The sequence below is a fragment of the Haemaphysalis longicornis genome, unplaced genomic scaffold (genome assembly GCF_048455015.1).
Source record: "Haemaphysalis longicornis isolate Haplotype H1 unplaced genomic scaffold, Haemaphysalis longicornis Haplotype H1 scaffold_9, whole genome shotgun sequence".
Classification (NCBI taxonomy): domain Eukaryota; kingdom Metazoa; phylum Arthropoda; class Arachnida; order Ixodida; family Ixodidae; genus Haemaphysalis; species Haemaphysalis longicornis.
In genome coordinates this window covers 110,235,046-110,255,385 of record NW_027526460.1, presented here as the reverse complement: position 1 = coordinate 110,255,385, position 20,340 = coordinate 110,235,046, and the positions used below count along the sequence as shown (strand labels likewise).

Below are 20,340 nucleotides of genomic sequence, written 5' to 3'. Positions count from 1 at the left end.
TCATGAGATAACGGTACATACTATTGTACTCCTTCTTCACCGATGCCTGTATTTTCCTATCTAGAACCTCTCCTTTCTTGCGATTTTCAAGTAACCGTTTCGGCACAGTGGATGACCTGTTTCACGCACGCGCCGTGTGTCCAGAGATCCTATCATAGCCTTTCGGTCGACCAACGCGTCTACGGGGAAATGCATTAGTTCTTTGACAGAATGCCATCGGTTCAAATAAGAAAGCTTTCGGGTTAATAAACTCGTGTTCTTTTCCATCATGTTTGCGTCAGTTTCTTCAAGTCTTTTGACTTCGCGAATTATTCCGGCAAGCAGACTGGCTGCACTTCACGCGGCAGCTTCCAACACAATCGGAGATGCGCTCCGCGTGCTTTGTTCTGCTCACGTGCCGCCCCGTTCACCTGTCACGAGGCCCGCACCGCGCTGATTCTTGTTTCCCCCTTGGCTGAACGTCGAGTTCGCGCAGTGGTGACGCACTGAGCTCCAGACCCGGGATCGAATCCCACACGAACACAAAGGTGTTATTTTTTAGTGGGCGAAGCCCCTTAGTGTCTAGGACTGTTGGCGTCTCCTGTCGTAGTCGTCTCATGTAGTCACGGCACTAAAGCGCCGGGAAACTCGTTTACGCCTCGTGCTAGAACGTAACGCGTAGTAAAAAAGGCCGGTGCACTCATTTACGCCTCGCCCTAGAACGCTTCGTGCTTCAAAGATGGGATATTTTAACAGCAAATTTGCATACCTTTACCCCCGAAGGTATGATCTCCGTTGGAAAAAACGCCAAGGCGTCAAGAATACACTTGTACACCGCATGCTTCGCCCCTCCCCAGGTTTCACGTTAGTGGAGATGGCCCGGGATTTTTTTTATTATTTTCAATTTATAGCGGCAGTCATTGGTGTTGACGACGGTGGTCACTTCTCGCGTTTGGAGAGTCATATGTTTTTCACCTTAAGAAGAAGCTCGGGCGAGCTGTGAACGGGAGTAGTAATCAGAAACAGCCGAGCGTTCTAAATGACGAATGGAGGAGTTCGGGAACGATGTCGTAGATCTAGCTTGGGTACAGCTTGAAAGAGAGACGCTGTAAGGAGTGAACCCGTATTTCGAGTAAGCGCACTTTCTCTAATTTATGCCGTCAATGTATATTCTCCTTGACGGCAGAGCCCTTAACTGTGTTGGGAACCGTGAAGATACTCTCATCGGAATAGCTCCAATCGCTGCAACAGGAATTTCCCATGCCGTCGGCACGTACCGCTTACGCCACAAGCAGGTACACACGGAGCAAGCGTAGCCGAAAGAGTTCCCAGTGAATTCCCCATTGAAATTCTGGCCTCAGGTTCATGCTGTTGGGCAGTTTGTTTTGAGAGCTCGACGCTCGCGTACAACTTTCACGATTCAAATTTCGCGCCGCCTCCAAACACTCTTCTCGTTGCTCCCTCGACTGCGCGTTAACTTGGGCATGATACTAGGCAGGACGGGAAGCTCTTCGGTGTCTCCTGGGCGGATCTACCCTGGATGGATTCAAGGCTTAACAATGTGTGGGTTCCAGCCAATTGGTAACCCATGATAAGACTTTCAAGCGCCAAATATTTAGACATCTAGCGCATGTCTACGCCCTTTACGTCCCCTGTCTAAGTATTAGGCGCTTGAAAGTCTAATCATGGATCGAAGAGTCCGCTTGGCTTGGTCTTTTCATTTAGCGACGACTTAGAGATCGGTATACGCTCACGTTGTTCTTGACGGCGCTTTCGTTGCAGCTCCGTCCTCCTAGCTTGCCATACAACCGCAAGATTCTGAAGATTCCCTGAAAACAACGAAGCAGAGACTGGCGCATAGCTCTGTGCTTGTCGAGCCTCACACACGCGCGACGCGAACACATACACCCGCGAACGCTGAACAAGCACTTCCGTACACAACTTTCAGTGGCACGGCATAGGTTGAGAGGAACCGAACCGTTGATGCCGCGCAATTTGTGACGTCACGTGACGTTTTCGATGTTTCCGATCATATTACTCGAAAGCTCGTTTATCTTTTCCGCGCAGCAAGGACACTTCGTTCGCGCGCCCCATTTTTCATTTCTGCGTGAATTAGTAAAGAAGGAACAACAGACCAAACTTCTCCCGGCTTAATTCGTTTTTTTTTTCGTCTCCCGCCTTCGTTTTTGTTTTCTGTCTAAACATGGTCCCCCGCGGGCGAAGATGGACAGCGCTGGGGAGGATCAAATTTGCGGTCTCTCGCTCCGACGTCCGTCCCTTCCGAGAGCGTCATCTTCAGCGCTCTCGGGCTTCAATGTCGGCCCTTTTATTATTTCTCGCTCTTCTCCACTCATAAAGTTTCTCGTTTCCTGAGAGGCAGGCCGGGAAATGAAAAAAAAAAAAAAAGAGTACCAAAGAAGGGAAATAACGCACCCAAACAAAGAAAGACGGAGAGTTTTGGATGAGGAGGGAGGCGAGGGTAGCCAGGGGATTTCATTGTGAGCCAAGTTTCTACTACTCGTACTCTCGCTGTCGATTGAGGCGGGCTTCGATCGATGCCGCCGCCTCCCTCTCGCCGTCGCTCCGTTCCTCGCCAGTGCAGCCAGCCACGACGACTTTTGGCGTCGCCACCGAGGCGACTGAAGGCCTCAGAGCACACCCAAAGATTCTTAAAGGCTTTAACTAAAGGCTAAAGTGCTCAACGAGACCTCCAAGAGCAAACCGCTACTACGTGGCACGTCAGGTCTAGGATTTAATAAGAACTGAAGGAACTGAGAGTTAAGCTTTGACATTCAAGAGGCATTATGTCTCGGCGGTGACAGCGCTAGTGGGCGCAGCAGCCAGCCTTGCCGTCGCCATCCTTCCTGAGATGGGGGGCTTCTCCTCTCAGCTCTCGCGGGGAAAGAGCGTGCGCGGACGCTGGCGGCAGGCGGGCAGCGTCCCACGCCAGTGCTGTGCGGTGAAGCGCGCCGCGATCCCAGCCTCGCTCTGGCGTCCCAGTTTCTCTCGGGCTTCCTTCTTGTTCGCGGAGTTTTCTGACGGGAGGGCGACAACCTGAAAGTTTCGTTCCTTGTTTGTCGTCGTCATATACGCCTTGTTGTCTGGTTGTTGTCTTTTTCCTCTTGGGTCCGCCTATTCTTTTTTCCATTCGGTATTTTTACAGGCTTTCAAGGTTTCCGAGAGGTTAGAAGAACAGGCGTGGCTGTACCGTTGTTAGGCGCTGGCTTCTCACCATCGCTCTAGCCAACGAAATTTTTTCCGAACGCCTGTACAGAGAAGAAGCTTTTAAATGTGTCCGTTGCACACTCGCGGCTTCCAAAAAGTCGGCTAAACGCTTGAGTGGGCCTGCATGCGAGCTGTAGGGGAAGCGTGCCATTGCACCTGCTAGTTAAAGCAGACTGAAAAACCGGTTTTGCAACGGTACGCCACGGCGGCCAGCTGACAGAACTGCGCGTGCGCGGCAGGGACGAAACAGAATGTGCGCACGCGGAGATTGTGGCGCCGTTCGTGTACCGGGTGCTTTCCTGAGCTTCCGTAAATTTCATTAAGAGTTTGTCGCTGCGAACGACCTCAAAGACGATACCCCTGCCCCTTCCTTCTCCGCCTCCTTATATCCTTCTCAGCCTCCCCCTCCCCCTTCACATTCTACTTATTTTCATTCACTGCGTCCCCCCTTCCCCTCTCCCCTTCCCTTTCCCTCGTCCCACCTCTGCAATTCTCATTCCACTCCTCCCTGCATTTCTTATCCCATGCAATCCACCCCTCCTCTCCTCCCCGGACCGCTACAATCCTCTCCTCATTCTACCTCACTCCTCCCTTGCTTCTCCATTGTTTTCTATCTCCTCCTCTTCTTTCTCCGTACACTGCGCCCTTCCTCCTCTTCCTTATCTCCTTCATCCTGGTTAAGGGAAGTTATTGGTTAAGGACCAGTAACCGTTTACAAGGGTTACTGATCCGTATTGATTGGTCATTGATCGGTCACTGACGGTGGATTCACAGTGGCCCGCAAATCGCCAGTAAGTGACCAAGTAGCGCGGAGACCCAACAGTACATTTATTATTGATTATGGTAACAGACAGACAGACAGACAGACAGACAGACAGACAGACAGACAGACAGACAGACAGACAGACAGACAGACAGACAGACAGACAGACAGACAGACAGACAGATAAACAAACATTTTCGTGTTTACATGTAGTCAAAGAAAGACTACCGTCTTTAATTACATGTAAGTTGGCAGTAGCTTCGAAGATACACACCGTGACTCCTGCCATGGCGCGAAGTTCGAACAACGTACTCGGTTTCTTCATCCCATTTGTCTTTACTGCGTCGCTATCCTCGCACTGAACTCCACTCGTGAAGGAGATGTCGACTGATCCGCCTGTGTGGATCTCCGAAGATGGCGGAGCTATCTGCGTGTCGTGACGTGCCTTGGATCCACCCCAGGGCAGACGCAGTGCTGCCTTGGAACTATATATAGCCGCAATAGGAACAGGTGCAGCTGATTCCTGTTTGCCACACGTGCTGCCGCGCACCAGCGGAGTTCAGAACACCGTGATCACGCTCCGCCTGTCCCTTCTCTTAAAGCGAAAGCTTTCTTAATCGGACAGATGGCGCCCTGTCAAAGAATTAATTCATTTACCCATAGAGCTGTTGGTCGAACGAAAAGCTTTGATAAGATCTCTATACACACGGCGCGTGCGCGTAATCGGGCTTCCATGGTGTCAAAACGGTTATTTGAAAATCCCGAAAAAGGAACGCCTCTAGATAAGACAATACTGCACGCATCGAATATGAAGAAGGAGGACAATAGCAGAATTCTAGGAGCGAAGCCCCTTAGCGGCTAAGACTGGGGCTGTTGGCGTCTCCTGTCGTCGTCGAAATCGTAGTCTCATGTAGTCACGGTACTAAAACACCGGTAAACTCGTTTACGCCTCGCACTGAAGATTTTAGTAACGCGTACTAAAAAATTGGCCGCGTGTTTGCTCCTTTCGTTGCGAATGTCGAGAAAAGACGATAGCCTTTGTCGACATTTGCCAAGTAAATGGCTCCCTTCACTTTCCCGCTCACTTCTCATGTTGTTCCTCTTGTGTCGCGCTCCTCCCAAGGGAAATCCGCTAAAGGTTTATTCAAGCCTATTTAAATTTACCGCGTTCCCGGTGCTCCAGGCCGGGTGCCTTGATGCCAGCGCTGCCGTACGGCGGAGACGCGCATGAATTGAGGCGCCTATGCTTCAATGTTTACAGTACCGCGTTTCCCTAGTCCACGTGCGTTCCAAGCAGAACGTGGAACCTATCTAGTGGAACCTTTCATAACTGTTGCCACTTGATTTCTTAAAATGCCACCAGAAGCTACATGGCGCGGGCGACAGCAGGCGACAGCGGAGTGATTTTTTTTCTGCAGTTGATGGAGTATTAAAATCTCGCAAAAATCAAACATGTATGATTTTTTATAAAAGAACGCTGCAAATATCGCTTCTGTATTAATTTCCTGTCTTATATTTGCGTAATGTCTTGTTGTTCTTCAACAATATTGACAAGTATGAACATTACTGGATTTAGACGGACACATTTAGCTGTGACTATATAAGACTATTGCGCAGGCCTTGTTTTACTTTGGCCGGGTGGCTGAATCGAGTCACAGACAGCCAGACGGACAGACAGACCAAAATTTCTGGGTTTAAGTAGCCCAAGAAAGACTATCGTCTTTAAAAAAAACACCGGGACACTCGTTTACGCCTCGCGCTAGACAGCTTCGGGCTTCAAGGATTAGAGACATTTACAGCAAAACTGTATAGCTCTATTCCCGAACGGTTTCATCTCCGTTGGTAAGAACACCAAGGCGCGAACGCCAAGGAACCTTTACACTGCATGCATCGCCCCTCCCCAAGTTTGACGTTTCTGGAGATGGCCCGGGATCGTTTTCTCTCACAAACCACGTATCGGTGTATACATTTAGATCGTTCGTAGATGCGTTTATTGGGTGCGGGAAGTATCGACGCATATGTTCGTTCTTCGTTTTCGATTTGGGTCTTTGAAAGTTTGACGATCGATTGGACGCACTTTCAGCGAAGGTTGGATGCACTTTTGGCTTTCGCGCTTCTATAAACTTTCTTTATGAAGGGATGGTAAAGCTTTATTCTTCTCATTTCCCGCTCATGGGCCGCTCAGCTGCAACAAGAAGCATCGAGAGGGGAGCATATAATTCCGCAGGAGTGAGAAAGCTGGCTATCTTTCTGATTCCTCCTCAATGCGTATTAAGGCGAAAGGCTTAGAAGTCCTATTTTGTGAAGGACGGACGTTGTTGCTGTTGTCTGGTTCAGGAAATGGCCACCGTTACAAAGAGTAAATAAGACTACATTTCAGTTCGTATGAGATTTGAACCCGGGTCTCCAGGGTATACTGTGAAAGGATTTACACCCTTTTACACCCTATCAAAAAGCAGACACCTTTTCCAAGGGTGTAATTAACGATAAAACACCCTCTAAAAGGGTATATTATTGTGTTTTTACTAGGAATTAAGTGTGTTATAAACGACAAACATCCTTAAGGGTCTCTTTCTTTGTTTTTTCTGCTTGGTTGTAAGGGCGTCAGTTACAAACAGTGATTTACGCCCTTAGGGGTGTAAATCGTTTTACAGTGTAGGAGCCGAATGGGTTATCACAGCGGTATCATCGGACGCTTGCAGCGGTGGAACAAAGTATGGAATGGGGCTTGGCGGGTGACACAAACGCGCCGGCGAGGAACTGATTTTAGGGGAGCGGCGGCTTGTCCACTTGTTGCACTATATCTTTGTAAAGGACGAAAAAACGATAGCGTAAATCATGAACACGAAGTAACAGTAAGGTAGCTTGACGAAGCGATTCACGTTGAAAGTAGAAAAACCGAAAGCGAAGAAAGAATACGGAAACACGATGGAGCAGCGAATAAGTGTTTGATATACGTATCACCAGGCCTTCCAAGCACATAAGCACATAATAAGCCCAAAGGGCCGGGGAAGTTTTAATGATTAATGTTATTGGGACTTTCGTGGGCTGCACCCACCTATACGGGAAACCGTAGGAGACCGAGTTGGGCAAGCTAACGGCCCCGCAATTTCATCTGTGGCGCGGCGTTTGCTAACAATATCTGCTTTTTGCCGTCTCTCTCCAGCATTTTTGGAACATAAAATCTGTAATTTTGCTAATAAAAAGTAATTGTCCAGATAGTATGCTGAAAACACCTGTTTGTTGCGCTTTGTCAAATCACGTATATCAGTTTTTATAGGAGGTCCTGTTGCAGTATGTGACTTTGGGACCTCCTTAATTCTGTATATCCTAACCATGTACTCAACCATCTGTTTACAATAAAATCTTTTGACTTGACTTGACCTGCCAGAACATTTTAGTTCGGCTTCCCTGCTGCTTCGGTGCACTCGTGTCACTGACGTCACTGCAGACATCACAAGCGGAAGTGACACCGCCTACGGTCATAACGTTGTTGGCGCTATCCCAGGTTGTGTCGTCCTTTCTTGCCTATCGAAGCTGCACAATACAGAAGGACATCCATGCAAACGAGATAATATCTGAGGCTGTAAATGCCAAGTATTTAGAATAGACTAACATGTGCATCGCTCTAGAATGTGGTTTCTGTTAAGTCACGTAAAATGAAATTACCGCAGCGCAGTCCTATCCTGGTGTTCTGAATCCCTCCCCTACTCGAGCCACCAGCGGAGGAGATCCTTGAAATCGATTTCCCCATGCCTAAGCATTACGGAATCCTGCCCTCATCCGAGCGGATGGAGCAAATGGAGTGGCGAGGGACTCGGAATACGGCCCCGAATCTCCAAACGAAAACCAGCCCAAAAGGATGAGTTTAGTGGGAGGAGCAAATTTGTGTCCTGTAAGAGCATGCGGTAAAACATCACACTGGGTCGGTCATTCTATACATTCGTACCACCAAACGGTCAAAGAGTGGAAGGCGTAATTCCGGAATCGTGGGCCGACCATTTGGTATTTTCGTGCTCGTACCGCAGGAGACGCAGGAAACACCCTCCCTGACAACCCGGTTTCGCTTTGTACACGTCAACCGGAGCGCTGCTATCCGAGCCCGACGTGCAACGTCTACAATGTATCAGAAGCCCCTGAAATTCCTTATCAGTGTTTTTGGTCGGACTTCTAAACACTCCACACACAAGTCCGCGGCGGCTGCCTAACAAATTACATTCTGTCAGTAGTGCGCCGATAAGGTTTTTTGGTCCGACTTAGTGTACAGGTAGCCGGATTACATTCTTCAAACCGAGGAGCTCGAGGGTGTACACTTGCACCTTCAGCAGCCGGCCCTGCTCGAAGTAGTCTTCGTCTTCACTCACCCACCCCTCCCCTCCACCCCTCTGCCGGCCCCGCGGCCCCGCATCGCGGATTACGTCTTCGTTAACGGTTAATTGAATTCATTAAAACGGCAGCCTCGTTCCACGGATTAGCAGCTTATCGTTGGGTGGGGGGCTCGCTGGCTTCCCCGTCCCTCCAGTCTCGTGTTGTCTCGCGCGGCTGTCATCTGCGCGATTGGGTACGTGTATACATCACTGGAGTGCTCTAACGACTCCAAGGCCCAAAGACTTTGCCTTGCGCAATCTCCAGATAACCAATAATCGGATCACACTCTTCGGGCTGAGCAACCTCGAAAGGGTCACTAAAGGGTGCCTGAAGATGAACCATGTTTTGATTAAGTACTGCTTTTACTAAGCCTTCTCTCCTGTCCTTTAGACCCGCCACTGCCCCCCTCCCCCAATACACACACTGCTAAATACTAAACATTCTGAACTAACATAACATTTTAAACTAGACTAATGCTAAACTAAAATAGAACATATTCAAAGAAAAGCAATCAGATTTATTTTCAATAAATATAGGCGAACCGACTCCCACTCGGATCTACAAAGGAATTCAGGCATACCCAGTCTTAAAAATCGAGCACTAGCTGCTCGACGAGAACTTTTGTACCAGTTGTTCATGCTGACGGAGAGGGTGGAACGTGCGAAGACGACGCTTGGACTTCTGGACTAAGAAGCCATCCCCACGCATATAACTGCTCAATAAAAGTTTTGCTCTCTCTCTCTCTCCACAGCCAGCTAAATATCGACACGTCCAAACTTTAATCTCGCTTTCAAAAACCAGAGAAACACGCCACAAGTACGCATTAGCTCTAACTGAACCCAAGTTCGCACCGACTGCTTCAAAACCTCGGACTGTGAGGGAATGGAACAGCCTTGATGCATCGATTACTAGCAGTTCATCTTTAAATAAATTTTTAGAATTAGTAGAAACACAACTGGAACAAACAAGTTGGATGCGTCTGTTTTTGAACTGCTTCCTGAGCTCATCTTTTACATATGTGAAATCTTACGATTTTTACTAATCTTTACGAATCTTACGATAATATGAAATTCGCGATTTTATGAAATCTTTGTTGTTCCACTCTGCTACTCAATGCAAAATGTGTTAATGTTCGCCTGCTGTTCGCATTCTGAATGCTCTGGTTCAAACAACACAACTGTGTTTTGTAAAACTGTCCAGTTCTCTTCAGCTCAATTTCGTAAAGCCGTTTTTCTTCTATGAATTACAGCCAGTGACAAATCACACTGGAATCTCGCGTCACTAGAGTGCGTCTTGTATTGTTCTGGAACGTAATCTACCAGTCTCAATTCTTTACGAAATACACGCGATCCTCGTAAACTGTATCGTACATAAGCTCAGCGTGACTGTCATCTGAATGGCCTTCAGCATACGGCACGAAACAGGCCTGGTGCCATGGTACCTAAAGTGGATGAAGAGAACCACGACGATGATTATGATGACGCACAATGAATACTACACGCGAAGATCATATTCCCGTTAGTTTCCTTTATAGGACTGGCACGTACAGTTTTCGTCAAAAATTTATCGGCCACGTAAGAGGGTTCTCAACTACTAAGAATTCAAAGCAAGAGCTTAATGTTCACCTGTGACCAAATTATTTTATGACAGTAAGGAATAAAGCTGTTTTCTATATCTTCCAGGCTTAGAAGGTTTCAGCGTCGTTCGAGAGTGGGTTTATAATTTGATTTTTTTTGTTTGACGTAAGCCGTTTTTGAATGGCCTAGAAATTTTTGACAAATGCTGTACGTACAGGAGGCTGAGGCGCAGGAAACAGCTCATTGAATAAACGCATGGTTATGTCCAACGACCTCTTTCTTAGCGCCTTCGAAGTAAAGAGAGAGAAAAGCCTTTTATTGGTGGCAAGGAGGAATACGCTCACGTGTTCATACTGAATTTTGTTGGCTAATTTCATTTCTTATTTGCCGGTGAATTTTCTCCAGAAACAAGGTCTCTGGCCACATTTGGCCCTGAACCGGTGAACAGGGATTATATAGTGAGCCCCCTTTCCAAGCTGTCGTCAGGATCTTTCCCTGGTTTCCGTTCTCTGCTGTACACGCATGCATAAAGCCGCAAATTCAACCAAATGTTTTTTTTTTTTCGATTTAATCCTTAAAAATACTCTGCAACACTTCTGGTGAAAGCTTTCACTCTTCCCTTCGCGTCTGGGAGCATTGTGAAAGTTATAGTTATCGCCGGCACGGAGCGCCACTGCGTGATTTGCTCATTGCAGCAGATCCGCCTTCCGTTTCTGCTTTGCTTTTGAGGCTTTTTTTTTTTAAGTGGAAATCGAATGCGATTATTACTTCAACACAAAGAAAGCTGGCCAATAGCCGCTAAATCTCTGTAATTACGTAATTCGAGCGCTCAAAGAACGCCAAGACCGGGAAAGAGAGGAAAATCTCTTGAGCAAGTTTCTAAGTTATCTGATGATGGGCGTAGAGCAGTAATTTTTCGCTGAGGTACTTTGTGACGTCCTATTGTAAGTACTGGATGTGTTTGTTGACTACGTTCTGAAAGCATTTAGGATGTAGTAAAAAGTTTTAAAAAGTGTTGCCGGGTCCCTTTAAATATTTTGTCGATGACGACGACGACGACGATGATGCTTATGATAACCTGACATTGTAGGTCAGTCGGTAGGCCACGGGTGATTCGTTCGACCGAAAAGCAGGCGGTTGTGCGGGCACGTGCTCGTGAGCGTAATCGTGAGGACGCTCGTGAGTGGCGTGCGGACCCCGAAGTTCGTCAGGCGGAAGTGAAGGCCAACAAACAACGAAGGCCTCAGTTGTGGCCGTGCATTGCGTGGTTACCATCAAGATTCGCGTGTTTCACATTTTCCTTTAAGAAAGGGACGAATCATTTTTTTATACAGCCATGAAATACAGTAGAGCATGATTTGAAGGTCATCGCGCGAGCATCCACCGGCCAAGCGTGCCAGTTGCCTAGCGGTTCGTTTCGGAAACACGCAAATCAGTATTTCGCACTCTTTTCTCCCTTGCGGGGTGCGCTACATGCTGTAACAATGTCCCCTGCGACCAACTTGCCGCCCTTTCCGTTTTAAGCTTTATATTTAAAAAAAATCAAGCACAGACTTGTCAGACTTTATATTTAAAAAAAATCAAGCACAAACAAAATTGTCAGGAAGATCTGTTAAAGCTGGTGTTTCGTCTACTTCATTTGAACGAGTTGCGCTTCAGCGATAACCTTCAAATCGCCCTTTACTGTACTTGCGGAACATTCAAATATTATAGCAGTGAAGCAAGCGAACTTATGTCTTCGTCCTTAAGTAATCACCTTATTCTTATTTTGCTATGCTCGTAACACCGTAAAGTACCTGGGCTCAGCGGAGCACCTTATTGCACTGCTGTTGAGTGTTGAGCTTGTTGCACGTTTCTTAAATTTCATTCTGTTTCTAGATGTTTATTTGAACAGACATGGTTTTGGTAAAACCGCGGTTAGGCAAATACAGAATGCTGATTCTAACCAAGAGGGCGGCGAAGTAATCAATGGAATATGGGCCACAAAAGACTAAGCGTCGCCATAAAGATTATTGTGCAGTTTTTTTGACCTGGAGGCAATACAAGATGGGCAGAAAGCAATAACTTTCATACAGCAGACTTCGTTGAACTGCAGTAGTCAATGAAAGGAGATGTCGGTAGGCAAGTAAACATATCATGGCTTGGTAGTTGACTGAACAAAATACAGTGACATGCTCTGTCATGCTATTACACTTTGTACCTTAGTAAACACAATATATCACAAAATATGAAGCTTGAATCCAGACCACATGTATGTCCATATGTGGCTTTTCCTGCTGGGTTGCCCCGTCTTGCGGCCTTGCTGTTCCACCAGCGATACAGTACGACCGCCTCGATTGGCTCACGGTGGGTTCCTGGTGTACAGTGGCGGTCCCAGGGGGGGGGGGGGGGGGGGGGGGGGGAGCGAAAGGGGCGATCCCCCCCCCCCCCCCCCCCCCCCCCAAGAGGTCCTAGCTTCTTGATTTTTTTAAGCATCCCACTTGTGCGAGGTCGCAAACGTGTTGTGACCGTGTGACCGTCAGAAATGCGGGCTCCAGCCAGCCGTTGCAACGCCTAAGGGGGGCCAAAAACCACTGTGCCGCTAAGTGATTTGTGCGCAATTGTTACTCCGCATACGCGCACACGCCAGCATGGTTATCACCTCTTCCGAAGAACTGGTGCAAGGAGGGGAGCGGTTTTTATTCGTCCCCCCCCCCTTCCACACACAAAAAAATCGCCCCGCCCAAAACCAACACCTGGGACCCCTACTGCCGGCGCAGTTCGGTGCATTCGGCGCAAAATGCAGCAGGAGATATTCGGAGCCGGGCGACGTCCGCGCGTCGCCCGGCTGTATATGTTCCCATTTACAGCATTTGCAGCGGCCGTGGGGATCGGACGTTGGCTTAGTCTTTGCTTTCCGTTTTGCATGAAAGTGCATGACCTTAAAACTGTAGGTTCCGCGCCTGCAGACGACTTCAGGCGGTTGCTCTGGCGACTTGAACCGCATGCAAACCTGGCATAAAATTTTTTTCGGGGGGGGGGGGGGGGGGGAGGGGGGGGGACACGGTGTGCGCCCTTTGGCTACGCCCCTGGCGGGGGGACCAAACAGCCGTGAGGTGGAAATTGAGACTTTGAGACCTTCAGACTTTGCCAGTCCACGCAGCGTTAAGGAGTGGTCACTGCCGTATTCTAGAACTTGGCGTACGATCCGCCTGGTATTCAAAAAGAGTATGCAATACGAATGCCACGCACATCGCACGCTCTGATCCACTCATTCCACTCATCTGCAGTCTGTGAGAGCATCAGTAATAAGCTCACCAAAAACCCGTAACTGCCATTGGCTAACACTTCGAACAGTCATCGAAAATATAGTTCGTGTAAGCAAATTTTTCTGCAACCGAAAGACGAGAGAGGGAGGATGGAGACAAGCGAACTCGGAGACTTCACGATTTAGCCGGCGTTGAAGAGAGCGGACTGGACGTTCGCGCAGAAAACTCGGCAAGTACCATGAATGGGCGAAGAGAGCGGACGCCCGCCTACTTCCTCTGAAATAATAAACGCTCGAAATGTGTGCAACTGCTCGGCGTAGCATAAACGTACGCAAGCTCGCCTTCTCTAATGTACTCTTCCATCCTGCTTCCATGTGTGTGAGTGTATACGAGCACTCTTGCCCACGCACACACGCACGCACGCACGTCAGGCGAGTGGTGACGACTGTGCTGCGCTGGGCACAGAGAGACTCGAGCGTGGAAACAGGGGTGTGTTGAAGGAAGGGAGTGGGGAAGTTGGAAATGGAAGAGTGGGCCGAAAGGGTTGCCTCTGTCCCCTGCAGCAGCGGCGCATCTCTCCAGCGTATAGGGGACGCATGCGCTCAGGTAGGCGCGTGGACAAATATTTACTCGCGAGCGGCGCCTCTGTTTACACAATAAATCGATGTGTTATCATTAGCGGAGCAGGAATTTCCCCTCGCCCTCGTCCCTCTACGCCCGCTGCTCCCTCCTTCCCCGTCGGTCCACATAGCGACGACGATGGGAGACGGCGGAACGTGCACGACGCTCCCGCGCTTCTGGGGATAAGAAAAGAAAAAAAAAAGGGGGGTGGGGGGGGGGGGGGGGGGGGAGAGACACGTTTCTTCTTTTCCTTTCTTCGTTATACTTCACTCCGTTCCGTTCCTTGCTGAGCCGATAGGGAGCCGTTTCGGGGGCTCTTAGGGAACAGTACACACACATCGCGATTCCGACGTTGTCCGTGCATTTTGGTCTTCTTTCGCTCCCTAGACCATGCCGCGTTCGCAAGCCTATCGAAAGCGCTGAGCCTGAAAGATGGTCGCACCCGTGCTCTTCGTTCGCGTGCCGGCTCCGAAAGCTCCGGTCACGCTGCGCAGCAACTTGTAACTGCGCAACACACCCGGCGGCGATTCTGACAGAATGGGATTGGTAAGACGTTGTGGTGGTGATGACGACAACGCGAGAAATGCGCAGTGAGAATGTATATGCGTGGTTCAGGGAGCAAAACGACGAAATACAAAGGAGCACAAAAGACGGCGATCTCGGGAAAAACCAAAATAAAAAAAAACATCAAGGTATGGGCGAAGCATCCGATGCCCGAAATTTCCCTTATCTGATATACCGCATGAATTCTCGAGTTTGTCTCCAGAAGACCCAGTCGTATACGAAGGAACCGCATATAAAGGCCAGATTTTGTCTGAAATAAACAGTTGATACAAATCGCCCGTGTTGTGTACTGCCGAAGTTTTGTCTTTTTGCGCTGTAAACCATGGACATATTACCCCGCGAAGATGTAGGCATTGATCTATTGCTGCTTCGGAGGGGCGGCGTTGACGATCTTTGAAGTTCTATCGCAAAACTAAGGTGGCTGGCGCCTGACCGCTAACTACAACTTCCAGCGTATTCCCTCTCGACTCTTGGCCTGATGGAGTCACAGGACTCTCTCAAAAAGTGCGTGGAGACTCCCCACGGCAACAGTCAGGAGGGCGTAAATTCTGTCACAAGCGAATGACTCAGGCAAGATAATGTCCACTGACACCCCTTATTCTTAGTGTGTAGGACTGAAGCGGTATATCTGTTGGCTGATTTTGCTTAATTACAATGGTGTTGAACTTTGCAGTAGATCACTGCACGGGCCGCGATTTTTAGGCTCCCGGCCCGACCTGGCCCGATAGAGACAAAGCCCGGGCGCGGCCCGAGCCCGACAAATTTTCAAAATGCGAACCCAGCCCGAGCCCGACGAATTTTTAAAATCTGAGCCCGAGCCCGGTCCGAGCCAGGCAGAATTCAATAAAAAAAGCCCGAGCCCGCCAAACTGTTTTTAAATATCATCCCTAGTCCGACAGGCTCTAAACATGTTGTTAACATAAAAAGCGTAAGCACAAAGCAAATACGACTACTCTGGATTTAAATTTCCTTTAAACTTGGAACTAACTTTGTACAGCTTAAATATCCTCACTTAGAAGCTGTATTTTCGGTAGTTGTGGAATTTCATTTGCCAGTCTTCGAAATGAAGGCGCACCGAGGATACCTTAAATGATTCAAAGCAAGTAGATAATTTTTCGTATTATTGAAATTCTTCAGAAGATATTGCACATTTCGTTGTTCCATTCCTTTGTGCTGAAATTTGAGCAGACGATGCGTCCGGTTTCACCACTTCATTTCTGTCTTTCCCTCTGGTTATGTCGGCAGCATTATTTTATCTGCGTGCTTCTGCTCTTTCTTGCCTTTAATCATGTTTTTTTTTTTAAAATTACCGGAAAGAATTATGGACTCTGCTTCGAAAATTCGTCCTCCAAATTCTGGACACACTGCAAAGTCCAGGTCATGTTTGTTCTGTTTGTTTTAGTTTGAAAAGCACAGGACCCTGTGCATGTTGTACCCTGTGGCTGGATTGGCCCCGTTTTTTGGCCCGCTCTCCCACTATGCTGATCAAGCCAAGAAGTTTTTTTTTTTTATTGATGTGAAGGTTTTCTAAGCGCAATCGTCTTTTTTTTCATATCTTTTAACGGCGCCGTAGTAGATTTTCACTTCGCTTTTTTTTACTTAACCTGTAAGATCAAGAAGAAAACCTTTTGTTGTCAACAATTTAGAATTTGCGGCACAGGATTGCCGTGCCTCAGGGAATTCCCGGGCCGCCTCAGGCCAGCACGGCCGGATAAAATCTTGGTTAAAGCCCGAGCCCGGCCCGGGCCCGAGAAAATGCGTGCTATCCGGCCCAAGCCCGGCCCACACACCAAGCCGGGCTTGGGCTTTTGGGCCGGCCCGGGCCCGTGCACTGCACTACTTTGCAGCATAAAATAATGACCCTGTGCAGTTTATCAACAGAGTTTGAATTTGTCAGAATGGCGAACAGAAAACTGCGTTTACGTGGCCGAAAGTTTCCGCGATTTCGATCTGTAACCGAGCGACCTGACTAATGCATCTGCTCATTCGATTATAGACCGCTCAGCGTGCATGGTAGTTTGGACCGTGCGACTACCAATGTCGTATGTCTAATGGTCTCCAATAATGCCTGTTCTCATATTTTGAAGGCCCGAAGCGAGCACTTCAACGAAAAAAAAAAATTGTATAATGAACTTCGCTCAAGGAAATCGGCTCGTAATTTTCAACCTTGCACAATATTTCACTTTTTGCGATTTTGGATATAATTTCACACTCAAAGCACGTGCACCTATTTAGTGCTCAGAACAATTTTTTGGTATTTTCGCATTATTTTAGCTCTGTTTTAAGTATGAGATCTACAGCGAAACGGGACATCTTAGTTAATGAGCAATATTTATGTCCACTTCAGGAAGATCCATGAAAAGCTAATGTTTTGTATAAATCTTGGAGCCAGCTCAGCATATTCCTCTGCTTTCCCATAGTTACCAAACTTGATCGTACCGTGCCTTTTCAACGAAACCGTGTGTTTCGAAGTAAGACGTGGCCAAAGTTGGCCGGCAAAATGGCTAAATGATGCTAGAAAAGAGGTCTAGTTTCTTTCAGCCCACTTCCACACTCCTGGAGCATGACGACGACGAAACAAAGTACGAGACCACCCCCCCCCCCCCCCCCCACGCCTTTCGAACCCGCTCCGGCTACGTGCCTTGGTACGCGTATACAATGACAAGAGGCGATCGAATCTCCTATTGAGCTTCGTGGAGCGCCCACGTGTGCTCCGGCGACTCTACAGGGAGCTGCAGCCTCAACGCGGCCGGCGTTTGCAAGGCGCTCCAAGGGTTCCTTTGCTCCCACAGCCTCGTCGGGTTTCGGCTCTATACATTGTTTCGTGCTGCGCCTCTCCCCGGATGCGTCTATTTTAGCGTCGTGAGCCCCGCACGCAAGAAGCGTGGTTCGTCGGCCTCCTCCGGCGCGGCTGTGCGGATGCCGGTACTCTACGAACATCGTTGCGGTGGTACTCCACGTGCTTTTGATATCCCGTTTTAGAGTGAAATTCTCGTTTTTCTTTTTTGAAGACGATTGCCTTTCTTGGACTACTTAAGCGTAGTAATTTTGGTCTGTCTGCATGTCTGTCTGTCTGTAATACAATTCAGCCATCCGACTAAAGTGAAACCGGAGCTGCGTAACAGTCTTATATACCCACAACCAAATCTAAGCGTATAATTCCGGTGGCAATGTTCATACTTGTCAACACTGTTGAACAAGAACAAGGCATTACGAGAATATAAGGCAGAGAATCAATACATAAGTGACATTTGCAGTGTTCCTTTATTAAAAAATTGATGGATGCTTGGTTTTTGAGATAGCAAATGAAATGCTGCATCAACTACAGAAAACCGGCATTTTCTGTTGCCAGCCAATTATAGCTCCTGGCGGTATTTAAAAAATTAAACGGCAAACGCAACGAAAGATTCCACTCGATGGGCTCGACGTTCCCTTTGGCACGCTCGTGGGGCAGGGCAAGGTGGTTCTATAAACATTGTAGTATAGAGTGACCCGATTCACGCGCGGCTCCGCCGTACGGCAGAGCTGTTTCCCTGCTTTGCAATACCGTTCCTGCTTCCTGTGAGAAGCAGAGGTATTTCAGGCCTCCTTTACTGAACATGCGTTCTTTATAGCGCAGCACGAGGCAACATCTGGTTTATACAAGCGGAGAAACACGGTAAGGTTTTGTCAAGGAGGAAAGTACGCATAGCGCCTGTGCGAGACGGAAACCTGGATGGCCATTGAAACCGATGGCCATCGAGTTGAGTGGTAACACAAGTGCAGCCACGTGGGTGCTTTCAACGACGATCGACTGCGATGGTCCTCGAGCTCGATGGAGTTCGCGGGACATCGTTGAAATGGTCGAGGGCCGTTGAGCCGTTCCTCTTGCAGACGTGCTCTCATGGCGCGCCTAAACAACCAACAAAGTACGAAAACGAAGGCAGTAAAAATAACCCCAACAGATTTAGCTTTAAACATATCGGCAGGCCTTCATCGGCGTTCTCCCTTGCCCGCGCAACGCGCTATTTCGTTCCGAGATAGGTAGAAGTCCGGCACTTCCAACTAAACGAGTTGAAATGCTTTGAAATGCTACGCCGCGCTCGCACACTAACATAAGAGGTACCGAACAAGCCTTATTTCCGGAAAGAATGGTATAATTGAGCTACGAGTACATTTTGCCGTAAAAATAAACACGGTTATGCAAATACAATTAAATGCATTATTGGGGCTCGCGAACTTAATTCGGTCGCTCTAAAACCAGCGATCATACACCGAGGCCACCGACAACGAGCAGCGGAGTTCTTTAAGCCGTTGTTCAGGAGAATACAAGGAGCGCTTCAAACAAACCAGTAGATGGCACTCGGTGTGTAGATGGCACTCGGAGCACATGGCGGTCACTCGGTGGGATGGCAGTGCCGGGCTTTCACCTACCTGCGTACGAATGTCGCCTGTGCAACCACAGTGCTGGTTGACGTGGTGTCGCGCTGTACAAAAATTGTGGTCGATTCCTCTGGCATAGGAATCGGTAAAACAAAAAGTGAAATGTGCAGCGAAATCTGCAGCTGAGCATGATTTGCGGGTCGGCGGCTGTGTTGTGGGTGTGCTTGGCGAGCGACGTCCTGCTCGAGGGTCACTTCGGGACAGGTGTAATCGCGTCATTTCCGTGGCGGATGTGACGTCAGTGAAATCTTGGTGTATACCGGCATAAAACACTTTCGTGTTAAAATATAAAACCCGAAAACGAACAACCCTAAATATAATGTACTCTTTGGTTCTAAAGGTTGCTTCCCCGCAAGAAGACCCTGTGTGCAGGGGTGCACCCTTTACAGGCTGCTTGCTTCGTTGTACTGGCGTCATTTCCATGACGGATATGACGTCACTCAAATGTTTGTGTATCCCGGAATAAAACACGTTCGCGGTAAAACACAAAATGAAAAGAAACAGGCTGATTTCATTTACCTTTTTTTCTGCATAAATTTCAAATTACCTCTCCCAAAGGTGTATGAACAAGTACAGTCATGGTCTGCCTAAGCTGAGACGCGGTACTGCGACCGAGAGATATTTTAGTTAGTAATTGCTCAATAAAAAAGACAACAAGGGCAAAACAAATTCCCCCACCCCGTAAGTATATTTCGGTGGTACGAAAGGGCATTGCTTTTGTTCTATTTTTTTCTTGCCCAATTACTATAAAAAGAATCATTCGGCCACAGTTTCGGTTTGGGCTTTCCACGACTGAACATGGCAAGGCGAAGCCACTGGTACTCCAATATACTCAGACCGATCCGTGGGTGTTCCTCAGGACGGAGTGTTAATCCCAAACCTATTTAGCATGTCCATTGATAGTCTAGACAGATTCTGGTCACATTCCGGCGAAATTTACCATTAATTTCAGTCCTTCCTTTTTTTTTCTTTTTTTTTTTTGTTGCGTACATCTGGCTCAGCAAGGTTGACATTTATGCTCGGGTAAACTCACAAGCTGGACTAAAACATTCTTGTTTCTCTCTGCGTGTCAGTAGCAAGCAATAACTCTTTTTTTTTTATAGCGACACTGAAGTGACCTGTAAACATTGCGGGATTACTAGCTCAAACTGTAGACTGAAGTTTGTTTCGACCAGTCTCGCTGCATTTATGCCGCTTTACTTAGTAGTCAAACCAATTCGGAATGCTGTCCTCCTCTCTTCATCTGCCTTGCCGATTTCCTATGACGTTTCGTGTGAGGCTCAAACGAGATGGCTTTGCTTGACTGCGCTATTGCACGGCTCGCCGACCCTCCCACAGAGTCAGTCGGCCCAGCGTTAAGTCCGCCGGCCGCCAGCGGGTCGTCGCAATTCGTTCGCTCAGTATAAACTAAGCCACGACACGATTTGTGCTTTGAAGAATGTGCGTTTAGTTTATTAGTTTGTAGACTGCATCAAGCTCTAAGTCCAAGTAGCCCACACAAGGGCACATGCGACACTTCGTTGACTGGATTAAAGTTTCGTACTACTATAGGCTAGTACAAATAGTTATAGCC

At 48.1% G+C, this 20,340-nt stretch overlaps 1 protein-coding gene across 2 annotated transcripts in view; it reads right to left on the bottom strand.

Annotated features, from left to right (window-relative positions):
- The window catches only part of LOC144152971 (protein Wnt-5b-like), a 571,698-nt gene that overhangs the window by 378,809 nt on the left and 172,549 nt on the right, over nucleotides 1–20,340 (bottom strand). The window lies entirely within an intron of this gene.